General features: G+C 45.3%; 2 long non-coding RNA genes across 2 annotated transcripts in view; one reads left to right on the forward strand and one right to left on the reverse strand.

The window, feature by feature from the left end:
• The first annotated feature begins 1,366 nt into the window (after positions 1-1,366).
• Positions 1,367-25,616, forward strand: part of LOC136580695 (uncharacterized) — a 76,519-nt gene continuing 52,269 nt past the window's right edge. The window contains exons 1-5 of the long non-coding RNA XR_010786999.1: positions 1,367-1,505; positions 6,263-6,389; positions 7,112-7,234; positions 11,114-11,225; positions 16,502-16,563. This is a non-coding gene — a long non-coding RNA (uncharacterized lncRNA). The remainder of the gene's footprint in view (positions 1,506-6,262; positions 6,390-7,111; positions 7,235-11,113; positions 11,226-16,501; positions 16,564-25,616) is intronic.
• LOC136579780 (uncharacterized) lies at positions 20,888-23,956 on the reverse strand. The gene is made up of 3 exons (XR_010786916.1): positions 23,768-23,956; positions 23,558-23,636; positions 20,888-21,092 (listed from the first exon to the last, which is right to left on the reverse strand). It is a non-coding gene; the product is annotated as an uncharacterized lncRNA (long non-coding RNA).

The raw sequence follows: 25,616 nt of genomic DNA on the forward strand, positions 1-25,616 counted from the left end.
CCCACGGCATGCTCTACTTGCCGCGGGTGTACACGCGGACGGCTTCCATTGCAGTCAATGGAAGCCGTCCGTTCACGTTATCTTCGGATGATAGCGTGAAAACGCTTCCCCGCGTCATATGACGCGGTGGGCGTGTCACATGACGCGGCGGAGGTGGGCGTTCAAGTGTCATGCGGGAGCGAGGACGCCGGATCCGCAGGTAAGTATGGGGTCTCCTGGGGGGGCGCCGTGACGGGCTCCACCGCGGAATTTCACGGCGGAGCCCGTCACGCCCGTGTGCAGCCGGCCTAACCCGCGGTCCAGCGGAGTGTGACGGTTTTATAATCACCGGAGTTGTGCAGGGATCGCAAGCTGCACGCGATGTACTGCGGATGGATAGCGTTGCATACGCTGCGTGGACGTGGTGAAATAGCGCACGCCGCCATCCAGTCCTCCCGCGGGTGTAGACGCTCATGTGCGCGGATCACTGACTGACCACATACTTCTTCTGACTATTCCCCACTGGGCGGGCGTGCCAATGAGCCCGCAGAGACCTCACTAAGCTTCTGTTGGTCCGCAGTCTTCAGTGCACCGGTGACCGGTCTCCCGCCGCGTGGAGCGCCGCACTTCAGGCCAACATGCAGTTCTGCACTTTTTGCGGTATATTGACCAGCGACGCAGCGGACAATCTTCTCGCCGCCATCTAACAGACCCATACAGACATGAAGGAGCCGCGGCCTGCGCCGACACAGGGTAACAAACTATCAGGCCCGCAGCGAGGTGACGGAGCAGCACCGCCGCCGCGCAGACTTAACTGCACACTGTTCCTATTCACTGACAGCAAGCAGGAATACTGGGAAGAACAAGTCAGCAGAGCGCTGGTTACACTGCGGCACTCGCATCACACAAGGGCTGCTGGCCGCCATTATTACTGTGAGGACAGGAGGGGGAGAAGTCACACAGCATGGCAGAAGGAGGAGCCGCATGAAAGCCGGGCCCTGATTGGTTGCTGCCAGCCTGCTGTCTTCATCCATAACACACGGGGGTTTTCAGAGGAGCGGTTACAAACCTACAGCTTGCTGGGACCTGTAGTCCACCCCGCCCAGAAGCTACCAGACCCTAATATAGCCGTTCCGCATCTCCCTCTACGCCAGCTCTGCTTCTATTGGTTACCTGCCTGCCATGTGACTGGAAGCAATACCGGTATTACCTCACCCCCCCCCTAGTACCGCCCCCTCCTGAGCTCTATCCAATCCTCACTACATATTATGATAGTGATAGTCTAAGAGCGATAATCCCGCCCCTTGTATGTTCGATCCAATCAGCGAGCTGCTTTTTTATCCTTAAATCAGGATACGCGGTAGTTTTGAGCTTGAGAACATGGCTGACAAGCACGGAGCGTGAGCTGCGCGGCAACCGCCATAGTCCGCGGTCATCTCCCTACCTCCCGGCTGGGACGGCAGGCCTCATCCACCGGAGTCCCGGGGAAGAGGAGCAGCCAGGTCACAGGGCGACGCCCGCCTCATGTACTGTACGGGGGACGCCTGTTATTATTGCCTCATAGTACCTTTTATATTATGTCGTGTATGACGGGTAACTGCATGTAATACCTCATATGTCCTGCAGGGGGAGATTACCCGCAGCTGCTCTCTAAGGCCGCCTGCAGACGAGCGGAAATCCCGCCGCGGGATTTCCGCCGCTGAAAGTCTGCATAGGAGTGCATTACAATACGCACTCCTATGCAGACGGCCGCGGTTTGGCCGCGCGAAATCTCGCGCGGCAAACAAACCGCGGCATGTTCTAATTTTCTGCGGGGCACGCACTCACCTGGCCGCCGGCTCCGGTCTGCGCATGCGCCGGCTGCGCGGCAGCCGGCACATCAAAGAGCCGGGGCCGCCAGGCGCGGGTGAGTACGCGCTCGTCCCTGCAGGCTCTGGGGTCGGATCGCGCGGCGAGATTTCTCGCTGCCGGATCCGACCCGCTCGTCTGCAGGCGGCCTAAGGAAGGCGGCTAACTGGAAATCTGTTATGGTTGCCCATAGCAACCGATCACAGCGCCGCTTGTGTTTTACCACAGTAGTATAAGAAATGAAATTGCGCTGTGATCGGTTGCTATGGGCAACCATAACATGTATTACCCCTGTCTGTACATGAATATAGGTACTACAGTACAATACTGCCCGCTGTCTGTATCAGAATATAAGTACTACAGCACAATACTGCCCCGTATGTACGGGGATATAACTACTACAGTACAATACTGCCGCCTATGTACAGGGATATAACTACTACAGTACAATACTGCCCCCTATGTACAGGGATATAACTACTACAGTACAATACTGCCCCCCTATGTACAGGGATATAACTACTACAGTACAATACTGCCCCCCTATGTACAGGGATATAACTACTACAGTACAATACTGCCCCCCTATGTACAGGGATATAACTACTACAGTACAATACTGCCCCCCTATGTACAGGGATATAACTACTACAGTACAATACTGCCCCCCTATGTACAGGGATATAACTACTACAGTACAATACTGCCCCCCTATGTACAGGGATATAACTACTACAGTACAATACTGCCCCCCTATGTACAGGGATATAACTACTACAGTACAATACTGCCCCCCTATGTACAGGGATATAACTACTACAGTACAATACTGCCCCCTATGTACAGGGATATAACTACTACAGTACAATACTGCCCCCTATGTGCAGGAATATAACTACTACAGTACAATACTGCCCCCTATGTGCAGGAATATAACTACTACAGTACAATACTGCCCCCTATGTACGGGGATATAACTACTACAGTACAATACTGCCCCCTATGTGCGGGGATATAACTACTACAGTACAATACTGCCCCCTATGTGCAGGAATATAACTACTACAGTACAATACTGCCCCCTATGTGCAGGAATATAACTACTACAGTACAATACTGCCCCGTATGTGCAGGAACATAACTACTACAGTACAATACTGCCCCATATGTACAGGAATATAAGTACTACAGTACAATACTGCCCCCTGTCTGTACTGGAATATAAGTACTACAGTACAATACTGCCCCCTATATACAGGGATATTACTACTACAGTACAATACTGTCCCCTGTGCACAGAAATATAACTACTACAGTACAATACTGCCCCCTATCTGTATCCGAATAGAACTACCACAGTACAATACTGCCCACTGTCTGATCCGGAATATAACCACTACAGTATAATACTGCCCCCCTGTGTACAGGAATATAACTACTACAGTACAATACTGCCCCCTATTTATAGGAATATAACTACTATAATACTGCTCCCTATGTACAAGCATAGAACTACTATAATACTTCCCTTTATGTACAAGGATAAAAGTACTGTAATACTGCCCCCTATGTACAAGAATAGAACTGTAATACTGCCCTCTATGCGCCAGAATAGAACTACTATAATACTGCGCTCTATGTACCAGAAAAGAACTACTATAATACTGCCCCCTATGTACAAGAATAGAAGTACTATAATACTGCTCCCTATGGACAAGAATAGAACTAGTATAATACTGCCCCCTATGGACAAGAATAGAACTAGTATAATACTGCCCCCTATGGACAAGAATAGAAGTAGTATAATACTGACCCCTATGTACAAAAATAGAAGTACTATAATATTGCCCCCTATGTACAAGAATAGAACTACTATAATACTGCCCCCTATGTACAAGAATAGAACTACTATAATACTGCCCCCTATGTACAAGAATAGAACTACTATAATACTGCCCCCTATGTACAAGAATAGAACTACTATAATACTGCCCCCTATGTACAAGAATAGAACTACTATAATACTGCCCCCTATGTACAAGAATAGAACTACTATAATACTGCCCCCTATGTACAAGAATAGAACTACTATAATACTGCCCTCTATGTACCAGAATAGAACTACTATAATATTGCCCCCTATGTACCAGAATAGAACTACTATAATATTGCCCCCTATGTACAAGAATAGAACTACTATAATACTGCCCCCTATGTACAAGAATAGAACTACTATAATACTGCCCCCTATGTACAAGAATAGAACTACTATAATACTGCCCCCTATGTACAAGAATAGAACTACTATAATACTGCCCCCTATGTACCAGAATAGAACTACTATAATACTGCCCCCTATGTACCAGAATAGAACTACTATAATACTGCCCTCTATGTACCAGAATAGAACTACTATAATACTGCCCTCTATGTACCAGAATAGAACTACTATAATACTGCCCCCTATGTACAAGAATAGAAGTACTATAATACTGCCCCCTATGTACAAGAATAGAAGTACTATAATATTGCCCCCTATGTACAAGAATAGAAGTACTATAATACTGCCCCCTATGTACAAGAATAGAAGTACTATAATACTGCCCTCTATGGGCAAGAATAGAACTAGTATAATACTGCCCCCGTGTGCAAAAATAGAAGTACTATAATACTGCCCCCTATGTATAAGAATAGAACTACTATAATACTGCCCCCTATGTACCAGAATAGAACTACTATAATACTGCCCCCTATGTACCAGAATAGAACTACTATAATACTGCCCCCTATGTACCAGAATAGAACTACTATAATACTGCCCCCTATGTACCAGAATAGAACTACTATAATACTGCCCCCTATGTACCAGAATAGAAGTACTATAATACTGCCCCCTATGTACAAGAATAGAAGTACTATAATACTGCCCCCTATGTACAAGAATAGAAGTACTATAATACTGCCCCCTATGTACAAGAATAGAAGTACTATAATACTGCCCCCTATGTACAAGAATAGAAGTACTATAATACTGCCCCCTATGTACAAGAATAGAAGTACTATAATACTGCCCCCTATGTACCAGAATTAAACTACTATAATACTACCCCCTATATACAAGAATAGAACTACTATAATACATTTAAGGACCGCTACACGGTCACATAACCTTTCAAGTTTTGAGGTCCAAATTAGTTCGTTTCTGGGTGCACCAGGGAAAACCAAGAACTAAACTTTGAGATAGTTATCATTTTCCTCAGATACGTAGAGATGAGCCATGGCAGATATACAGCTCACTCTGCATAAGGCGGGCGTACTGAGCGTTTATTGACTTGGTATAGTTCTAATACAGGAAAGGAATGGGTTATTAGTCACAGCGTTAATCTCATTGGGTTAGAGAAACATTAAGAATCATGCATTGTTCAGCAAACGGCATAGCATGAGAATATATTAAATGTCCTTCAAAAATCCGCTTTCCCGGCGTTATCTGGTTTTTTCCCTTGTGATTGAGATGGTCAGCACAGCCAGTTCCTTTGTTGAAAGCTGGAGGCGTGGGGGGCTTCTTCTGATACCGGCTACGCATCATACATCCAGACTTGTTTTCTCGGAAGAATAGAAACAGATCATTAAACACTGTACCGTACCCTCTGCTTTGCATTGCTGTTTTAATACACACAAGCTTATTTACATCTTATAATGCTCCATTTCGTATCTAGTGGCCATTTTGAGACAGATTCTTCCATATTATGAGCCTCTACCTTCTCAATACTGCCCCCTATGTACAATAATAGAACTACTATAATACTGCCTCCTGTGTGCAATAATAGAACTACTATAATACTGCCCCCTATGTACCAGAATAGAAGTACTATAATACTGCCCCCTATGTAGAAGAATAGAAGTACTGTAATACTGCCCCCTATGTAGAAGAATAGAACTACTATAATACTACCCCTTATGTAGAAGAATAGAACTACTATAATACTACCCCTTATGTACAAGAATAGAAGTACTATAATACTGCCCCCTATGTACAAGAATAGAAGTACTATAATACTGCCCCCTATGTACAAGAATATAACTACTATAATACTGCCCCCTATGTACAAGAATATAACTACTATAATACTGCCCCCTATGTACAAGAATATAACTACTATAATACTGCCCCCTATGTACAAGAATATAACTACTATAATACTGCCCCCTATGTACAAGAATATAACTACTATAATACTGCCCCCTATGTATAAGAATATAACTACTATAATACTGCCCCCTATGTACAAGAATAGAACTACTATAAATTAAATAGAGGTTGCATTCTTCCACATGATTAGTGTTCCATTATGTTGTGCACATATATTATACATCTTTCTGGCATATAGCGCCGCTCTGCAATAATTTCCTATATATGACCTTCTCTCCCGTTTAGGAGGGACACTTTTTGGCTTCTGCCAGCAGAAATTGGCTGATTCATATCCTAGATGTGGAGCGTGACTACAGCTTACTGCAGACCCTGGATGATCACTCGCCCTCCATGACAGCAGTGAGGTTTGCAGGTACGGCGTCTACATGAATGTGCCCGGCCCTTGGGTGAGACGACTGCTAGACTCTGCTGCCCCCTATGTGTAGTGTGGTGGTACGATTAGGTGTTGTGCGGTTACTGGGAACTCCCTGCAGCTGGTATATTTGTGCCCCTTGTATCTTCCAGGTGATGACGAGGAGATGCACATGATAAGCTGCGGAGCCAACAGCAGCGTTTATTTCCATCCAGCTCAGATAGTAATTCCTGATTTCCTCTGTGACCTCCCACCAAGGTCTCTCTTGCCTTGGAAGATGGGATACCGGGGTAGACGGACTGCTCCTCTCTGCCCTTTTTGTTGTCACCAGTTGTGGGGCTACCTTTGTGAGCACCCCATTAATCATAGAGCATAGTGGGTGAGGGCAGTGGAAGGGTTAAGGCAGATCAATGGGAAATCAAAAACATGGAGGGACCAAAAAATCCTATGTAGTAATGAAGGTGATCATGGTGGAAAGCGGCCCTGTTTCTGTGGGGCCCCACTGTTTCTACTTACGCTCTTGGCACCAGGGATCGCTTTCAGCCATTTGTTTCTCCCAAAATGCGTAATGTTCTCATCCAGCCGGGCTGACGTACAAGATATAGAGAAATCGGAGACTGGTCCCAGTTGGCCGGATTGCTATCGCAGGTCCAATAGTTTCTGGAAACCTAAAGATCAGGGTTTGTATTTTCTGATCTTTAGTTCCTTTTGTGTCTTTTTAGCTTCCTGATGGGATCAGTTTTGTGCGTCTGCACCATGTTGTGGAAAAAAAACACTTTGTATGACCTGGTTGTTGATGCCACCCAGAAGATGGCAGCCGTCGCCAGTCAGGATAGAACTGTCTGGTAAGTATTGTGTTTGAGCCATGTGGTATAACGGGCCACCTGCGCATCGTGTAGTAAACCCCAGCCTCATGTATAATAGAGCACCGCCATATACCCAGTATAATAGACCCACCAACCCGCAGATGGCGGACCTCTTCTCTTCTTCCTGTTACTTCTTCCACCCTCCTGTGCTCGCGTTACTCTAAGACTTTGATGTCTTAGTGCCGGTTGTGTTTCCACGCTGTACAATATCTCATCAGGGAAGCAGGAGAAGGCCCTGGAAGTTCCTCCTGCTGGAGGCGCTCTGCTGAAGGTAGGTGCCCAGTCTCGTATCTCTTGTCCAATATTTTTTTTACTTCTCCATGTCAAGCTGTGATTATTTTGGGTTTCATTGATGTCACCCCATTCGTTGCCACTTGTCAACAAGTCTATGGTGACCTGATGGTCCGGCCTCATGTATGGGGCAAGGCTTTGAGCACAGGCTCTGTACGGAGGCGCATGGTTCCCATGGGTCACTACTGCAGAGTGTTGGGTATTGTGTGCTCCCTCCATCACTGGCGTAACTATAGAAGAGGCGGTTGCATCCGGGCCACGGAGCTTTAGGGGGCCCATAAGGCCTCTCTTCTCCATATAGGAAGCTTAGTACTAAAGCAATATAGTTGGAGGCCCTGTTACAGGTTTTGCTTTGGGGCCCAGAAGCTTCAAGTTGCGGCTCTGGCCTCCGTGTAGCAATAATTATAATGGAGAATACTCCCATAATGCTGCGTGTCACTGAATGCTTATAATAGATCTGTAAAGCTACAGAATAGCCCTTAGACCTCTGAGGGCACCATACTATGGACCTGTCTTTAATATGCATGGCTCTTCACACTTTTTTTTTGTTTTTTTTGTTTTTGTGTTCTTGAGCTCTCTCTGACCTCTACAGTAAATTATACATCAGACTTATATTATATATTAACCCCTTCCCTCCCCATATAATCGCAGATAGCCCGGCTGGTTGCAATGGCGTCCTGTATTGCCAGAGCCTGTGATCACTGTATAAGCGATAAGGCATGGCAGGACAGAAGTCCTGCCATGCCTTATCACAGCGATCATCAGTGCTATGCTGTAAGTACCTCAGAGGGACACTGATGGTGTAAAAAAGATAAGAAAAATGTACAAAAAAGAAAAATGTTAAAAAAACCCCTTTTTTATGCTTTTTCTCATATTAGCATAAAAAAGCTAAAAAAATTAAAATCCCACATATTTGGTATTGACGCGTCTGTAATGGCGCGTACAATAAGTTGAACACGCTTTTTGTCCTGCACGGCAAAAAGCGTTAAAAAGAAAAAGCTAAAAAAACAGAGGCAAAATGCTAATTTTTAGCATTTTGCCTCCCAAAAAATGCAAAAAAAGGGATCAAAAAAGCCATATGGTCCCCAAAATGGTACTAATAAAAATTACAGCTCGTCTCGCAAAAAATAAGCCCTCATAGAGCTCTGTACATAGAAAATTAAAAAGGTTACAGGACTTTGAATGCAGTGATTTAGAAAAAAAAAAGATTTCCAAAAAAGGGTTTTTATCGCAGAAAAGTGGAAAAACCTAAATAAAATATAAGAATTTTGGTATCGTTGTAACCGTACCGACCCGCAGAAATAATGTATTGTGTCATTTATGCTGCATGATTAACGCTGTAAAAAAAAAAAAAATCTACAGCAGAATTGATGTTTTCTTTCCCTGTTATCTTAAAAAAATAATAAAAGTTTTACAATATAGTCTATGTACCCAAAAATGGCACCATCAAAAACTACCGTTCGACACGCAAAAAACAATACTCTCATATGGCCGCGTCGATGAAAAAATAAAAAAGTTATGGCTTTTGAAAAGTGGAGATGAAAATTCGCCAAAAATCGTTGCGTCCTTAAGCCCAAAATAGGCCATGTACTTAAGGGGTTAATGCTCCATGTTGTACATTCATGTCATAGAGGCTTGGGGGTTTGTATGTTGGAGAATTGGGGGTCAATCCCGCTCCATGCAATGCTGCTGCCAGTTTTTTTCTTACTGCCAACGCTCACTTGCAGCAGCGCGAATCAGCATCGCCACTGATCGCAGCTGCTAACCCTTTAAATGCTGCTGTCAATTCTAACAGCGACATTTAAATGCCCCGATTAATGTTTCGGGGTCCCGAACGGGCCCTCTATGATGAGATTACAGGATGCTGTTCAGTTGCCATTGCAGCCAAGGGTGTAGTGGCCCAGAGTTAATGAGGGCCCCCTCATAATGTTATGTTTGTCTCATGTCACTGTCTAGTCCGTGTCTTATTTGTAGAGTGCATTTGGTTTATGTTGATTGGATGGCTGCAGGACTGCAAGGGTTAACTGCTGGTATGTGGTGTCCTGTTTGAAAAATGTATTGTTTTGTGAGTCATGTGACTATGCTTTATATATGTGTTTGCAAGAAGGCAAAACTAGGTTAGTCTGGGCAGCATGCTTTAGGACGTCATGACCCTATGACTCTTGTGAGAGCCTGCCTATACACAGGCACTTATCGGTCTGGGTGTAGAAGAATGGAAGAGGCTGAGCAACTGCTGGATACTTAGCCTGGGATGCTCAAACCCAGCGATCCTTGGTATGGCTACTGAGTGCCGAGAGCATGGAGCCGCTTCACAGCGAGTGGAAAGAAAGAACAAGTGAGTGAATTGTCCGTGTTGAGAGATTTATGCCGGGAAAAAGTGATCACACAGATAACTGGGACTGTGCGCTCCATTTTTCTAAGAAACTCAACCTGTTTTGTGCCTGTTTAAGAAGTTAAGTAAACTGTCATTACCGACTGCTCCCGGTTCTGTCCAAAATAATAACTTTTTGTATGTGGACTATATTATTTACTGCAAGGATTCACAGCAGAAGAGGGAAAGGTGGCGTCACAAGTTACAACCCCCAGTTACTACCCTTGTGATCTCCCCCTGCAGTAACGTGGTCTGTTCCCGAGTTACCCCCAGGGGAGGAGATCGTAGAGCCCTGTGACAAGGCCTTTCTCTATTACGCTGTGGGCCCGCTCCTTGGCCGATACAGGGGCCTTCTGAAAGGTTCCAGGGCTGCAATTGCAGAATGCCTATGAAGCCATGTCTGTGGGGAGTAGCTTGATTGCCGGTATAATGTAATACTATGGTGTTACATCATTCATACTACAGGAGCGATCAAACCATCACAAGTTCATGTTCCCTCTGATGACTAAAAAAACTTTTTGTAAAAATCCGTTTAAAAAGTTTTCATTACTTATTAAAAAGACCAAAACGTTTTGCCATATTTATAATAAGGGAAATAAAACATATTTTGATAGATCGGACTTTTATGAACTGTACCAAATAACAATTTAGTTATCCTTCACGGTGAATGTAGTTAGAAGAAGAAAAAAAGACACCAGAATTGATTGCGCTTTTGGGGGGGCACCCTGTTTCCAAGCAGAAATGTCATAAAACGATCAGAGTTGTATGTACTCCAAAATGTTACCAACAGGACAGCCGAGGATGGGCTCATTATGTCAAAGAAAAAGTAAAGTTATGGCCGCAAAACCCTTTTTTTTTTTATTCCAAAAATATATTTTAAAAGTAGTATTGCAAAAAAAATTATATTCTTTGGGTCACCGATTACTATATCAAATTTCTATAAATGTATCATGTCCTTTTTGCTGCAGTGAGTACACCATATAAAGAAGAACACCCCTCCCCCCACTCCCACCCAAATGGCGTAATTTCAGTGTTTTTTTCCCATTTCACTCTACTCGAAACTTATTCCCTATAAGGAGAGGTGTTTAGGGGTCGTCTAAAACCACCATCTATTACTTCAAGCTGCTCCTCTCTAAACCTCAATCTGCAGATGTCTCCCTCTGATTACTGACGTGCCGCCTCTAATGTCCCACCAGGTACAGATGGATCCGTCGGGGGGATTCTGTGCTACAAGCTGCTCCAATAAGAACATCTTCATCTCTGATTTACAAGCCGGAGAATGTGTGGTTGTGATACACGGACATTCTGGTGGGTACAGCTTGTGTCATCAGCCTTCATATTGCTCATTACACACCTTCCGTATACAGAATACACGTGCTCTATACACTGAAGGGACACTTTATTACACCCCCATCTAGTAGCGCTTTGGACCTCCTTTGGCCTCCAAAACCGCAGCAATTTGTTGTGCCAATTATCCAAAGACATCAGAGAACTTCAAGTGTGTCAAGAAAACCTTCCCCACGCCTCCACTAGCCTGACAGCAAGGGGTCATCGATTCATGCTGCTTTTGCCAAATTCTGACCTTCCATCCGTACGGTGCAACAGAAATCTAACCGTGAGATGTTTTTTCCGCTGCTCAGTGATACACGTTTTTCGCTGTTTTGCCCCCTGGAGTCTCGCCTTTCTTTTTATCTCGGAAACAATGGTGCTGGAACTGGTCTGCTGCTATAGCCCATCCTTGGTGAGGAACGACTAGTTGTGTGTTCAGACACATTAGATGGAGCTCCAGCATTGTATTCAGCTTTTCTGTGCAGCGTCTGTTGGTCAGAGTGATTCTTCACATCCTCCTCTGACCCCTTTTGGTGTTGAGTTGTTTCCATCCACAGGATCCCCTTTCACTGGAGGGTTTTCTCAATTGCACTAGTCTTTGGGTGGATTTTCGTGGACTTTATGCAGGTGATAGAAGATAAGTTACTTTATCTTTCGGTCTTTTTTTCCTCCTCCATGGAGCTGAGCTGCAGTACCGGAAACGTACAATAGGAAGGGGCGGCGCTATTCCTGGAAAAAAAAAAGAGCAGGCTCCTTTTCTGTAATCCAAAAAATCCTAAAAAAAACCCTCGGGCATTTTAAACTCCTGTCATTAAAAAATTTAGGCTGATTACACCACACCCCCTCATTTTAGCGCCATCTGGAGCCTTATTTGGAATGACTCGCAACGGGCAGAATTTCAGCATCTTCTACTTCTAGATGAAACTAACATCTATATGTTCCTCTTTGCTTTAAAAAGGGGTCCACCATATAAACTGGTCGAAATTTGCAAAACCTTTTGGACCAGAATTTTTCCAATTAAAAAAAACTAATTTTGGTGCAAATCCCACTTGCACAAAAATTTTGCAACATTTTGACTGCTGTACCAACTTGCGACACTTTGAAAAGGGTGTGACTTGTTATGCTAGAAACTCGTGTAAATTATGCCTAAAACATGTGCAAGATCCTACCTGGCATACATATCTGTGTTGGTTCATGGAGGAGCTGAGATGCAATTAATATATCAAGAAGTGCGCTCCTCTTCATATATTCGGACATCGTGAAACGGCAGAAATCTTATAAGACCAGCATTTGAAAATCTAGACTTATTATATTTCCCCTTTTATGTCTTATTGGCCAGTTTCACACAAGCACAATACAGGAGCTTTTGTGGCTTTTGCACGGAGGTGGTCAGTGGAGGCGGTCAGACCGGGGGTTGGTCAGGACTTGTGCCTGTATTACTGGCCTGTGTTGGGAAGCCTCAGTCTTGTGAAAAGGGCAGTCCAAACCCATCCGCAGGTATCTGTCGGAACCTTAGGGGAACCTGTCAGCAGTTCCCAGCATGTTGAACCATCCGTACCAACGTGGCAGTGAGATTTTTCCAAATCTGCTTATTGTAGAAGTCGGCACCCCCACAGGTCATGTTTTCAGGATTTCCTCAGTATTGATGTAATTTATTGTCTGTGCCTCAGACATTGCCACATGTGTTCTTACTATAGGATATCCTGAAGACATGACTTGTTGGGGTGTCCTGAGGACTGGATTTGGGAAACACTGGGTTAAGTCATGACAGTGGCATACCTAAAAATCCCCATGCCGTATGCTAATAGGGATGCACTAGTCTGATAGGCAGGTCGAACTGTATATTCTGCTCAGTTCTTTAAAAAAAAAAAAAAAAACACCCCTTGCAGTGCAAAGTGGATGACGTTTGCAGCATCTTCCACAGGACAGGTGAAATCTCCCTATATAGTGATGCAGTGCATGCGCAAATAATAGGGCAGATCTCTCAGTGCAAAGCAGATGACGTTTGCGGCATCCTCCACAGGACAGGTGAACTCTCCCAAGATAGTCAGGCAGTGCATACGCAAATAATAGGGCAGATCTCAGGAGGAGTAAAATCTCACGCATGTGCAGCGGGCGAGGAACGGGCCCATGGCCAAGGAGATGGTGCAAATTGAGATGTCACTCGTTAGTGTGGCTCTACCATCTCCTTCCCTGTAAGGGATGAATGACACCCATAGGAGGCCACTGTTTAGGAGGAGACCTAAATGGGGCACAGTGCACTGAGCTGCAGTTTGGAACTTGCAGTTCCATGTCACGTGATGCCACTCTTCCTTCCTCTGTGGTGAGGCTGGATGATGAAATGATAGTCCACACACAGAGAGTATAGTTGAAAACAAAGCCGGGAACGGTCGGCAATGTTGCTTTACGGGAAACGCCAACACCAAACAGTTCAACAGTACATAGGCCAGTGCAAAGAAGCGGTGCAGGCAAAGTTCGTGGCGTGACGGAGGCAAAACTCAGGATGAATTTCGGGACCACAGTCCCAGTTATCTGTGCAGCTCCGTTCCTAGAAAACATACTCCTTAGTCTGCTGGACTCTCAACCCGTCAACACTCACACTTCCAGCCGACCCTCAGCATTGCATGGCGATCTCCTCTCCTCTGCTTAGTGGGAAGCACTCCTGGGGGTAGTAGTCCCCCAGGGCAATTCTCTCGCGAGATTGCTTGACCTCTTCCATTTTCCACGCAGAACGATCAGTGTCTGTGGGGTCCAAAAGCATCTGCCTCTCTTGCTAACTGCCCACTCTTGCTAGACTAACTCTTGCCAAGACTCCATCAGACTCCCTTGCATTCCACCTTGCCAACACATATATGAAGCATGATCACATGACTGCAAACTTACAACATAAAATGATACATTTTGCAGACACGAACAACACATTTGCAGACGTTACCCCTTTTATTCCTGTAACCATTAGTACAATTAGCTGATTCATGCCACATTAAGGCCTAGTGCCAACGGCCTTGATGGACTCCGCAAACGGAATACCGCAGCAGAGCCGGTCACGGCACCCCCCAAGAGACCCCATACTTACCTCCTGATCCGCAGCCTGACGTCCCGCATGGCGCTCTGGAGCGCATGTGCAGTAGAGCGCATGATGCGGCGGCAGTGTCATGTGACACGCCCACAGCGTATCATGATGCGCCAGCCGCGTCATATGACACGGCCAGCCGTAGGCGGGGAAGCGTTTTCACGCTATCTTCCGCTGTGCTACAGCGAAAGATAGCATGACGGACGGCTTCAATTGACTGCAATGGAAGCCGTCCGCACGTACGCCCGCGACAAAATAGAACATGCCGCGGGTGAGTACGTGTGATTTCACATGGAATTCCGCACCGTGAGCATTGCGCTGTTAGGTTTAATAGAACCTAATAGCTGCGGGGCAACGCGGCGGATTTCCACCACGTGATATGCGGTGGAAATCCGCCAGTGGGAATTAGCTCTAAAGACGCTATGCAAGACAGAGTACAAGACAATAAAATCTACATATAGCATTCATTCTGGAGGGGCCCTAATGACTTTGGGCCACTACACATGCGCCGGGCGCGATCTCCCACACATGCGAAAGATTGTACTCATCCTAAGTAGATCTACACTGTCATTTACGCATGCACAGCCCAGGCAATATCAGGTGTCGCAACCGCCATTCACTCTGTGCTGGGAAGGGACAGGGTTGTTAAAAGAACTGAACGGGAGAGGCGATCCGTCTTGCCATTGGGCCGGTGCATCCCTATTAGCATACGGCGTGGAAACTTTTTAAACTCAATCTCCTAGAGTGGCATACTTGCCCTCACTGACTCACTCACTCACTGACTCGCCACTAATTCTCCAACTTCCCGATGTCGTAGAAACATGAAATTTGGCACAAGCATAGATTATGTCCATAATAGGAAAAGTAAAGGGGTCCTAACTCGATTATTCAATTCTAGCGCAAAAGAATTAGCATCCAAATTTTACGTACATAATCTAATTCTCACTTGAAATTTGGCACGAGCATTGATTATGTCATAAATGGGAAAAGCTAATAGGTCCCAACTCGATTATTCAATTCTAAGCGCAAAAGAATTAGCGTCCAAATTTTACATATGTAATCTAATTCTCTCACTTCCTGATGTCATTTTATATAAAGGAAACGTCGCATGGTTACCTCCACGTGGTGTTTCCTGGGAAACGCAAAGAACCATGCAAAATGGTGAACATTTTTTTCCTCAGTATCTCTAAAGTAACCATGACTTCATAAGATTTTCCACGTGAACACCAGATAAACACCAGTACCAAATTAACTCGGGCGAAGCCGGGTATATCAGCTAGTCTAATATAAATAAGCCTACATGCTTTACACCACACTTTGACCCCTTTGCTTTAACTTTGGTGGCTGATTTTGGTGTCATTAGATGAGGCACGTGCTCGCCAGCGGGCATAAAATCATTAAACTTGAGTTCAGTAGGTTTAGTGAGCAGTCTAGCGAGTGTAAAGTTACAATGTAATGTCTATGGCAGCACTGCAGTGTCAGCATGGGAGAGTGTGCTGATAGGAAGCCAGCAAACAATGAGATGATCATCAGAAGGAGGGAGAGCCAATCCGTACAGGGGGGAGAGAAGGTAAAGAGTGCAGCTGAATGTGAGGGGAGAAGAGACACAGCGACACATGGCAAGCAGTGAGGAGAGACACAAAGAAAGACAGAGAGACAGACAGATGTGAGATAGAGAGGCCAGCTGCGCATAACCGTTTTTGAATTGCGTAATCCGCGATCATCTCCTGTGCAGACGATCCGCAGCATTTCACACCAATTCAAATCCATGCAGTGTCCGTTCACACGAGTGAGCAGCGACTGTGATTTTCCACTTGCAGAGAAAAAATGTTGCGAACTGCAAAAACGTTTACAACCATGTTATCAAGCTCTTTATGTTCGCGTAGCAAACATCGGGTCCATCTACAAAAGTACATGGTAGGAAGGGAGGAGGGTGCAGCTTCTGCGTCTGGCACTGCTTGCATTTATTATGTTGCTATCCCCCAGTGTATAGAAGTGATCTAGTGTTACCTTGATTACATTGTGTTTTTGTCAGAGTTGCCCTCTAACAGGGGGGCTGGTGGTTTGCAGGATGGTGCAGCCTGTAGAAAATGATCGTGGTGTCCTGCTCTGTTGTAGCTGTTACATAAGATACTGGATTTACCGGGGAAATCTTTACAATTCCATTCTTTTTCTTTCCTAGATCCCGCCGTTCTGCAGACTAACGGGAGATTGCCACTGTGGGCACGGAAGCTGCTATACCAGGTACGTGTACAGTGTAATGCGGGTGATACTGCATAATTACACCATCTATTTGGCACAGGGTGACTCTTGGCCCTTCTAGGTAGGAGGAATAAACACGTGACACTTATGAAAGTGACCCTCCAGTTTTGGGACATAATTCTGTCCCAGGGCCAGAGCAAGAGGAGAGTCTATTAGCCGCAGATGATTTTTCTCTGCTGTCCCTCCAATTTGCCAATTCTAGGTCCCATTTTTGGATGTCCAAGATGACTGCAGAAATTGTCTAACTATGTAATATAGTGTTTCAGCAAAAGAATGGCAGCATTCCAGGCGTATTGCGTATCGATAATTTATTCCTCCATACAATTGCTACGTTTCGACCCTCTCGGGGTCTTTGTCAAGCATAATAACATCAGGTTCCAGACACTAACATATAACACAAACACAAATTCACCATTACCAATCACCTTAACAGATCCACATGTGTATGCCATAATCATTACCTTAAGGCTCAACCTCCTAGTCCGGTAATTTTCCGTCTGTAGAACCACAGACCACTTTCTCCCCGGTTTATTCATTAAAGACCCCTTTAATGAATAAATTTGAATAAGCATAATGAATGTGGTTGGTGTTTTTTCTTTGATACAACCGATAGGTAAAATGAATCCCATAAATCTTGGTTCATATGAAGGGTGTAGGTCCTCAATAGAGCCATGTTATACAGGGTATGAAATATATCAGTTTATTCCCGGTGTCCGGATATATACCATTAATATGGTAGTCTTCAACCTCCAGCCTTTTGCTGTAATGGTCCTGTAATTTGGATCATAGAGTACCAGCCCTGCACTTATATATAAGGATCGCGCTGATAGAAGCTTTGCATAGTACAATAATAAGGGGATGCAGCGCTGTATATAGGAGCTTACTACTAAGATCGTAGTAACGCGAGATTTCTGGTCATTCTCGCGCAGGAGCAGTAGCATAGATGAGTCCCAATACAAGGATGGCAGAAGAGGGACTCTTGCGGCGCTTTAGATATCTCGCGCATGCGCAGATGAGCATAGGGAACACCGGTCACCAGTGGAGCTCATAGTATACATGGAGACAGCCGGGGAGAACGTGGTCTGTGGTTCTACAGACGGAAAATTACCGGACTAGGAGGTTGGGCCTTAAGGTAATGATTATGGCATACACATGTGGATCTGTTAAGGTGATTGGTAATGGTGAATTTGTGTTTGTGTTATATGTTGGTGTCTGGAACCTGATGTTGTTATGCTTGACAAAGACCCCGAGAGGGTCGAAACGTAGCAGTTGTATGGAGGAATAAATTATTGATACGCAATACGCCTGGAATGCTGCCATTTTTTTGCTGAAACACTGGATTACGCTTTTGGGGTTTTGAAGGCTCTGACCCCTACATTCTTGGCGTGCATTCAACAGACTTTTTAGTCTCTTCTAACGGATTTAAATATCCTGAAGTGTGCTGTAACTTATCAGAAGTGGATTGCTAACTATGTAATATACACTGTGCACTACTTCTGATTGGTTAACACTGATCATGTGAGCAGCTCTAGCCAATCAGAAAGCAGGTACAGTGTATTACTAGTCTAATACAGTGCATTGATAGTCTAATACTACCAGTTCACTGTGTAGATTAGGTGATCTGAGGACTGCATTGGCCATCTTGGACAACCAAAAATATCACCTGTAACCAGCAGATCGGAGGGCCAGCAAAGACCTGCAGGTCATATACCCCCCTTCCACTCCAGTCTTGGGACAGAATTTTGTCCTACAACTGAACGGTCACATTAAGGCAGGCTGACACGACGTATGGTAAAACCCTGCATTAAAAAATGCAGTGTTTTACCGGCGAGTGGAGCTGCGCTCACCGCGATTGTGATCGTGCATGATAGCGTATCTCACACGCTGTACTGCACTGGCTTCCTGGTTTGTTTTTCTTTCCACGTTTTGTTACGTTTTTTTTTTTTTTTGCAACATGCTTATAAAATTCCACACATACGCGATGTAATTGTGTATCTACAGCGTTTTCATACATACCTATAGAGTACAATAGGGCGCTAGCACGCGTAATATGCTGTAAAATTTAACCTGCTCTATTATTTATACACGTATTATACGCAAGTGTGAATGAATCAATGTATTTTCATAGATTCCAATCACCGCGTATTGTACCCAATGAAATTACATTCTTGTGTGCCTACCCTTACACTTTCCTGCACATTTTAGTACATTAAGGGCTTCAGGTAGTCTGCAGATATATTCTTATTACATGAAGGAGATTGTATGGGCGCTGCCTCTGTGCCCACCTAATTCCTGCCAGGAGAGAAAGATGGCTTGTAGTGGTTGCATCGCTTATCTGAAGCCGAGGATGCAGCTGGGGTTCGTTTAGCAGCTTTTCATCTTGTTGGCACCAGATTGATTGCTTGTGGGACTTTTGCTGTGGTGCTGATTGTTAGGCTACTTGCTTACCCTCCTGCAGCTGGATGGATAGGTTGATGGGCGCCACCTCTCTGTGGCAGGATGGATGGGCTGCCTCCTGTCTGCTGCTGCAGAATGGATCGCCTACACCCTTTTCCAGCTGTTTGGTTGGATGGATGGGCTACCTTCTATCGGCAACTGGATGGCCTGCACCTCTCTGCGTCTGGATGGATGGCCTGCATCTGTCTGCAGCTGGATGGATGGCCGGATGGCCTTCACCTCTCTGCAGCTGGATGGATGGCCGGATGGCCTGCACCTCTCTGCGTCCGGACGGATGGCCTGCACCTCTCTGCGTCCGGACGGATGGCCTGCACCTCTCTGCGTCCGGACGGATGGCCTGCACCTCTCTGCGTCCGGACGGATGGCCTGCACCTCTCTGCGTCCGGACGGATGGCCTGCACCTCTCTGCGTCCGGACGGATGGCCTGCACCTCTCTGCGTCCGGACGGATGGCCTGCACCTCTCTGCGTCCGGACGGATGGCCTGCACCTCTCTGCGTCCGGACGGATGGCCTGCACCTCTCTGCGTCCGGACGGATGGCCTGCACCTCTCTGCGTCCGGACGGATGGCCTGCACCTCTCTGCGTCCGGACGGATGGCCTGCACCTCTCTGCGTCCGGACGGATGGCCTGCACCTCTCTGCGTCCGGACGGATGGCCTGCACCTCTCTGCGTCCGGACGGATGGCCTGCACCTCTCTGCGTCCGGACGGATGGCCTGCACCTCTCTGCGTCCGGACGGATGGCCTGCACCTCTCTGCGTCCGGACGGATGGCCTGCACCTCTCTGCGTCCGGACGGATGGCCTGCACCTCTCTGCGTCCGGACGGATGGCCTGCACCTCTCTGCGTCCGGACGGATGGCCTGCACCTCTCTGCGTCCGGGCGGATGGCCTGCACCTCTCTGCGTCCGGGCGGATGGCCTGCACCTCTCTGCGTCCGGGCGGATGGCCTGCACCTCTCTGCGTCCGGGCGGATGGCCTGCACCTCTCTGCGTCCGGGCGGATGGCCTGCACCTCTCTGCGTCCGGGCGGATGGCCTGCACCTCTCTGCGTCCGGGCGGATGGCCTGCACCTCTCTGCGTCCGGGCGGATGGCCTGCACCTCTCTGCGTCCGGGCGGATGGCCTGCACCTCTCTGCGTCCGGGCGGATGGCCTGCACCTCTCTGCGTCCGGGCGGATGGCCTGCACCTCTCTGCGTCCGGGCGGATGGCCTGCACCTCTCTGCGTTAAAGAATCGGCAAAACTGGAAACCCGCGAAATAAGAAGGCAACAAAAGTAGAGGTTTGACTGAGTAGAACCTCTATTAACGTTGGTAATCCGTCCGAAAGCAATAGGCTTAACCTGAAACCGTTGCCATTTGAGCTAATTATTTCGATAGCAAACAATGTAAATCCAAATAATTCGTTCTAGACATTCCAAAAAACACACCAAACCACATTTAAAGGAGAATAAATATGGTTTTTAATACCAAAATCAATAATAAATGAATATAAAAGGCTTCTGTGAAGAATAAATTAATATTTAACATGCTATTGAACATGTTACTGTTATCTGTGGTGTTAGATGGGACTGCAGGTCACATCTACTACATCATCTGTCCTCAGCGTTATCACTGTGTTCTCAGTGCTGTTACATAGGACTGCAGGTGAAATCATTATCTGTACTCAGGGTTATCGCTGTGTTCTCTGTGCTGTTACATAGGACTGCAGGTGACATCTGTACTACACTACATCATCTGTCCTCAGCGTTATAACTGTGTTCTCTGGAGTTATAGGACTGCAGGTGACATCATTATCTCCCCCCCACCCCCCCTCTCCTTTCCCAGTGGCCCCAGTAGTACTATTAATGCCCCCTCTCCCCAGCAGTAATATTTACCCCCCTGCTACCAGCAGCCCCAGTAGTAATATTGTAGCGTGTTGTAGGGGGATATCTTGCCTCAGTAAGGCTGGACAGTTTAGATTTCCCCTACCCTCGGCCAAGCCTCCTCGATCTTCCTCTCACTCTGGAAGCGGAACCATAAATCCTGTTTGTCCTTTTAAATGTAACTTCATTGACAGCCTGTAAAGGGATAAAATAAACATAAATTAATAAAATGTGTGTCTTACTCCCCATTTACATGGGACAACTCTCATTTAGGCTAGCACACGAGCGAGTGATGTCACCGCTTGTTGTTGGCGCTCGTGCAGAACGTTTAGACAGGCATATCATTACTGAGAATCGCTAACTTCTCACTCAGCGCCTCCCATTCTATGCGCAACACTGAGCGGGTAGCGTTTATTAGACGGAGCGAGAAGTAAGCGAACCAGCGATGATTTGTCTGTAGGCTGAAACTGAGCGACAAATGAAAAGTGTGAGATAGCTTCGCGTTTAGGCGTGACCATTATCATGCATTTTCGTTAGTTTGAACAAATGTGCAACAATCGTTAGGTGTAAATGGGCCATAAGACACGATAAATGGCTTTGTCTCACAAATTCAAAAACCGACTTAACTTACATGTAGGGTGGAGGAGCATGGGGCTCCTATGGAGCGAGCCCGCTTCATATGCGAAAGGTGTCGGCAGTCAAGGACAGCTGAAGTCCAAGCTCCACAAGCCAGGATCGGAGAGAACGCGATCTGAGCCATTAACCCTTTACATGTAAGTGCACTTAAGTGGCTCGGCAGAGGGAGAGGGCTCGACCCTGCAACTGCTAAAAGGAGGTTTTATGTAAATTACCACCACAAATACAGTGATCTGCTGCTGGAATCGTATTTTCCGCCACTAGTTTAACCCACCCTCAGATAGGACAGCATAGACCTGACCACAGAGTACATTTAAGAATAACGCGTGCAACTAACACGCAGTACGGGATTACACGGGTAATGAAGTCTCACAGATATACTTCAATGTGACCCTGCAAGGACCTGCTCTCCTCCAATCACAGCTCACATTTACTGCGTGTCATCACTGGAGGGTGGGGACCTGCTTTCCTCCAGTCACAGCTCACACTCACCGCATGGCATCGCTGGAGGGCGGGGACCTGCTCTCCTCCAATAACAGCTCACCATGTGGCATTGCTGGAGGGTGGGGACCTGCTCTCCTTCAATCACAGCTCATGCTCACCGCATGGCATCGATGGAGGGTGGGGACTTGCTCTCCTTCAATCACAGCTCACACTCACCGTGTGGCATTGCTGGAGGGCGGGCATGAAAGTGTGCCACACTGAAGGCAAGTTAGCGGACCAGGGTTTAATGCTGGGGGGTCTGTAATATCTTGGATTATAGGAGGGAAATCACTTTTTCCATTCTTTCTGTGTTACTAGTAGATCTCTATGGAACTTCTAAAAGTCATATTTATATGTCATTTCAATATGCATGTAATCTAGGTCTCTAGCAGATAACTACTGTGTATATGTAGCATCATGCCTAACCCTTTAGCAGAAGCTAAATGTGCTCTAACTGGAGTGCCAACAGCTTTCCAGGCCCACCTGTTTAATGTGATGGGGCACTTTTATGCATATTGCCTTGAGAAGTGATTTTGGTTGCTATGTGTCTGAGAAATGTGCTGGTGATTGACAGGTCTATCTGCCTATCAGCTCCTCCCGCCTTCCTAGATCCAGCTCTTGCTGCCTGGGAGTTGCCGATTATTCTTCAGTGTTCTCTGAGTAGTCCAGCTATTCCAACCTGCTGATTGTCTGGCCCTGGTACTTTGTGCCATTCCCTCAGTCTGCTAGCTAGTCTGCTTAGTTTGTATCCTGCTTCTGTCAGCTTGTCCGCTAGACCTTGCTATTGTCTGCTTCGTTTTTTTTATCTGCCTCAGTTCTGGTTTGTATTGTTTGTGTTGGTTATTTACATCTGCCTTTCCTGTCTGTACTAGTGGGTAGTAGTCTCTTGCATAGGTACGGTGGTCCCTGCCTGTCCCCCATAGGTAGCGTAGGGTCAGAGTTGGCGGCCTGGACGTGTCCACCATCAGGGCTATCTCCAGGAAGGGACAGTGGCGTGGGTGAAGATGAGGGAGCCTCCCAGAAACCCGTAGGAACTGAATTGTTCACCTTGGTGTGGGATTATTTCATTCCATCTCAAATACTAAAAGGAGTATTCTGCTGATTTACTGGCCTAAACACGCGCTCATGTGGAAAGTGAGTCCCTCACAGAGTCATCACTGAACATAACTATCTAAAATCTACTTGGAGTACACGGCATGGGATTTGCCCAAAGTCAGATTCAGGAACATTTTAGAAGTGTGATTAGTAAAAACCGAGTGGAAAGCGGAAATTAGAGACATAAAAATTACTGCAACAGCAAATAAGTTTGCAAACCTGCAATTATCTAGTCATCACTGGATTTTGGTAGATTTAGAATATAACTTTTATTAAAGGGCCTTTCTGGTGAAAATACTATATAAATAAAGATTATTTTTATCTACATCACAATGAATTGCTGCAGTTCTGAAGGCCAGAAGGAGGTCTAATGCAGCGTCTATTCAGTGAATATGGAGTTTACATCTAATAAAACCCTTTTAATAGTGCAAGATAAACTTACAAACCTACTAAGTTACGTGGAACCTGCATTGTTTCTTCAGCAAACTCTAGAAGTGTCCTCGCCTTCTTTACAGCATCTTGGTCCTAAACAAGTAAATCATTCGAAACTCCGTTATATAGTTAAAGTCAACACAAAGTGCAAATTGTATTTTGCCAATTTCTCCAGGTTTTGGGCTCTATGCTTAAATCTAGGTAATTTCCAGATTAGTTCTTACCTTTCTATAACCATAAAATGTAGATGTTTTAGCCTCTAAATCAGTGGTTCTCAACCTTTCTAATGCCGTGACCCCGAAATACAGTTCCTTATGTTACGGTGACCCCAAACCAAAAAATAATTTTGTTGGTTACTTCAAAACTGTAATTTTACTACAGCTGTGATTCGGAATGTAAATACCTGATATGCATTATGTATTATCATCGCTACAAATCAAAAATAATTTAATTTAGTGATCAATCACAAAAAAATTTAATTATATGTTAAAAAACATTTATTACTAATTCCAATAAACAATATTTCGCCTTAGCATAGCATGGGTTTAAATATAACAACAGTAATATAACAGTAAACAACAGTGCAATATTTTGCAACAGTATGCTGCTAAATTCAGTGAGATGGCTGTGGTTGCTTCTTGTTTACCAATTCCGAAATTCTTGGGGCAGTCTTTGCAAGGGCACAGCGAAAATCATTTTCCATAACAAGTCTACTTCGGTATTTAGACTTGATTACCATCAAACGGGAAAACCCTATTTCGCAAAGATATGTTGTTGGAAAAGGAAGAAGGCGCAGCACAGTCTCAGACAGAATAGGATATAATTGTAAACACTTAATCCAGAATTTTGTCAGTGGCATCGTAGAGAAATCTGTTTTTGCTGCATCATTGTTAATTAGGTCGATGAACTCTTCCTGCACTGTCTCTGGAACATCTTCAACTTTCACTGTGAATGGACTTCTGGCAAGTGCAAATGGGGTGTCAGGTAGATTAGGAAAGTATGATGAAATTTCGTCTGCAAGCATGTGCAAATGTTCTTTCACAGAAGTTATCATCATCATTTTTTTGTCTGGCTCAATTTCATGTTCCTCAAAGAAGGCTGCTAGTGTAGGAAACATGTAAATTTTGTTTGCATCCAATTTATTTTTCCAAAGCTGAAGTTTCATTTGGAATGATCTAATTTTTTCGGACAAATCGAGGCACGTTGCATTTGGTCCTTGTAGTGATAAATTTAAGTCATTCAAGATGGCAAAGATGTCAACCAAGTAAGCTATTTTCTGCAGCTCAGTTTTATCGCTAAAAAGTGTTTCAAATTGTGGTCTTACTTTCTGACTGAAAAATGTTTTCAGTTCATGACGAAGCTCAAAGACACGTCTTAAAACTTTTCCTCTTGACAACCATCTGACTTCAGTGTGAAATAACAGTGCATTGTTTGGCGCATCTAGCTCGTTGCACAGTTGGCAAAACACTCTACTATTTAAGGCGCTGGACTTAACAAAATTGACACATGTTATGATACTTTTCATGACTTCTTGTAAATCTTGCGGCAGTGTTCTAGTCGCTAATATTTGGCGATGTATCATACAGTGTGTTCCAATTGCTTTTGGCGATTCATTTTGTACCAAACGTTGAAATCCTGAGCGACATCCTAGCATAGCAGGAGCACCATCTGTGCAAACACCGCAAACCTTTTCCCAGGAGATGTTATACGCTTTTAGAAAAGAACCAACTGCGTCAAAAACATCACGTGCAGTTGTTGTTGTTTCAAGCGGTTTGCAAAAAAGAAATTCATCTTTAAAATCGCTATCATTAATATACCTCACGTAAACCAATAACTGTGCACAGTTTGCCACATCTGTAGATTCATCAAGCTGGATACTGAATATTGGTAGTGGTGCAGATTTAATTTCGTGGATCACCTGATCAAGAATATCGGCAGACATGTCCTTTATTCTTCTGTGGACAGTGTCATTAGATAAGGAAATTGCATTCAACTTCTGAACATATTCATTTCCAATCATCACTCGAACTATGTCTTTTGCGGCTGGCAACAGTAAATCTTCAGCAATCGTGT

This window comes from Eleutherodactylus coqui, chromosome 10, assembly GCF_035609145.1.
Source record: "Eleutherodactylus coqui strain aEleCoq1 chromosome 10, aEleCoq1.hap1, whole genome shotgun sequence".
Lineage (NCBI taxonomy): Eukaryota > Metazoa > Chordata > Amphibia > Anura > Eleutherodactylidae > Eleutherodactylus > Eleutherodactylus coqui.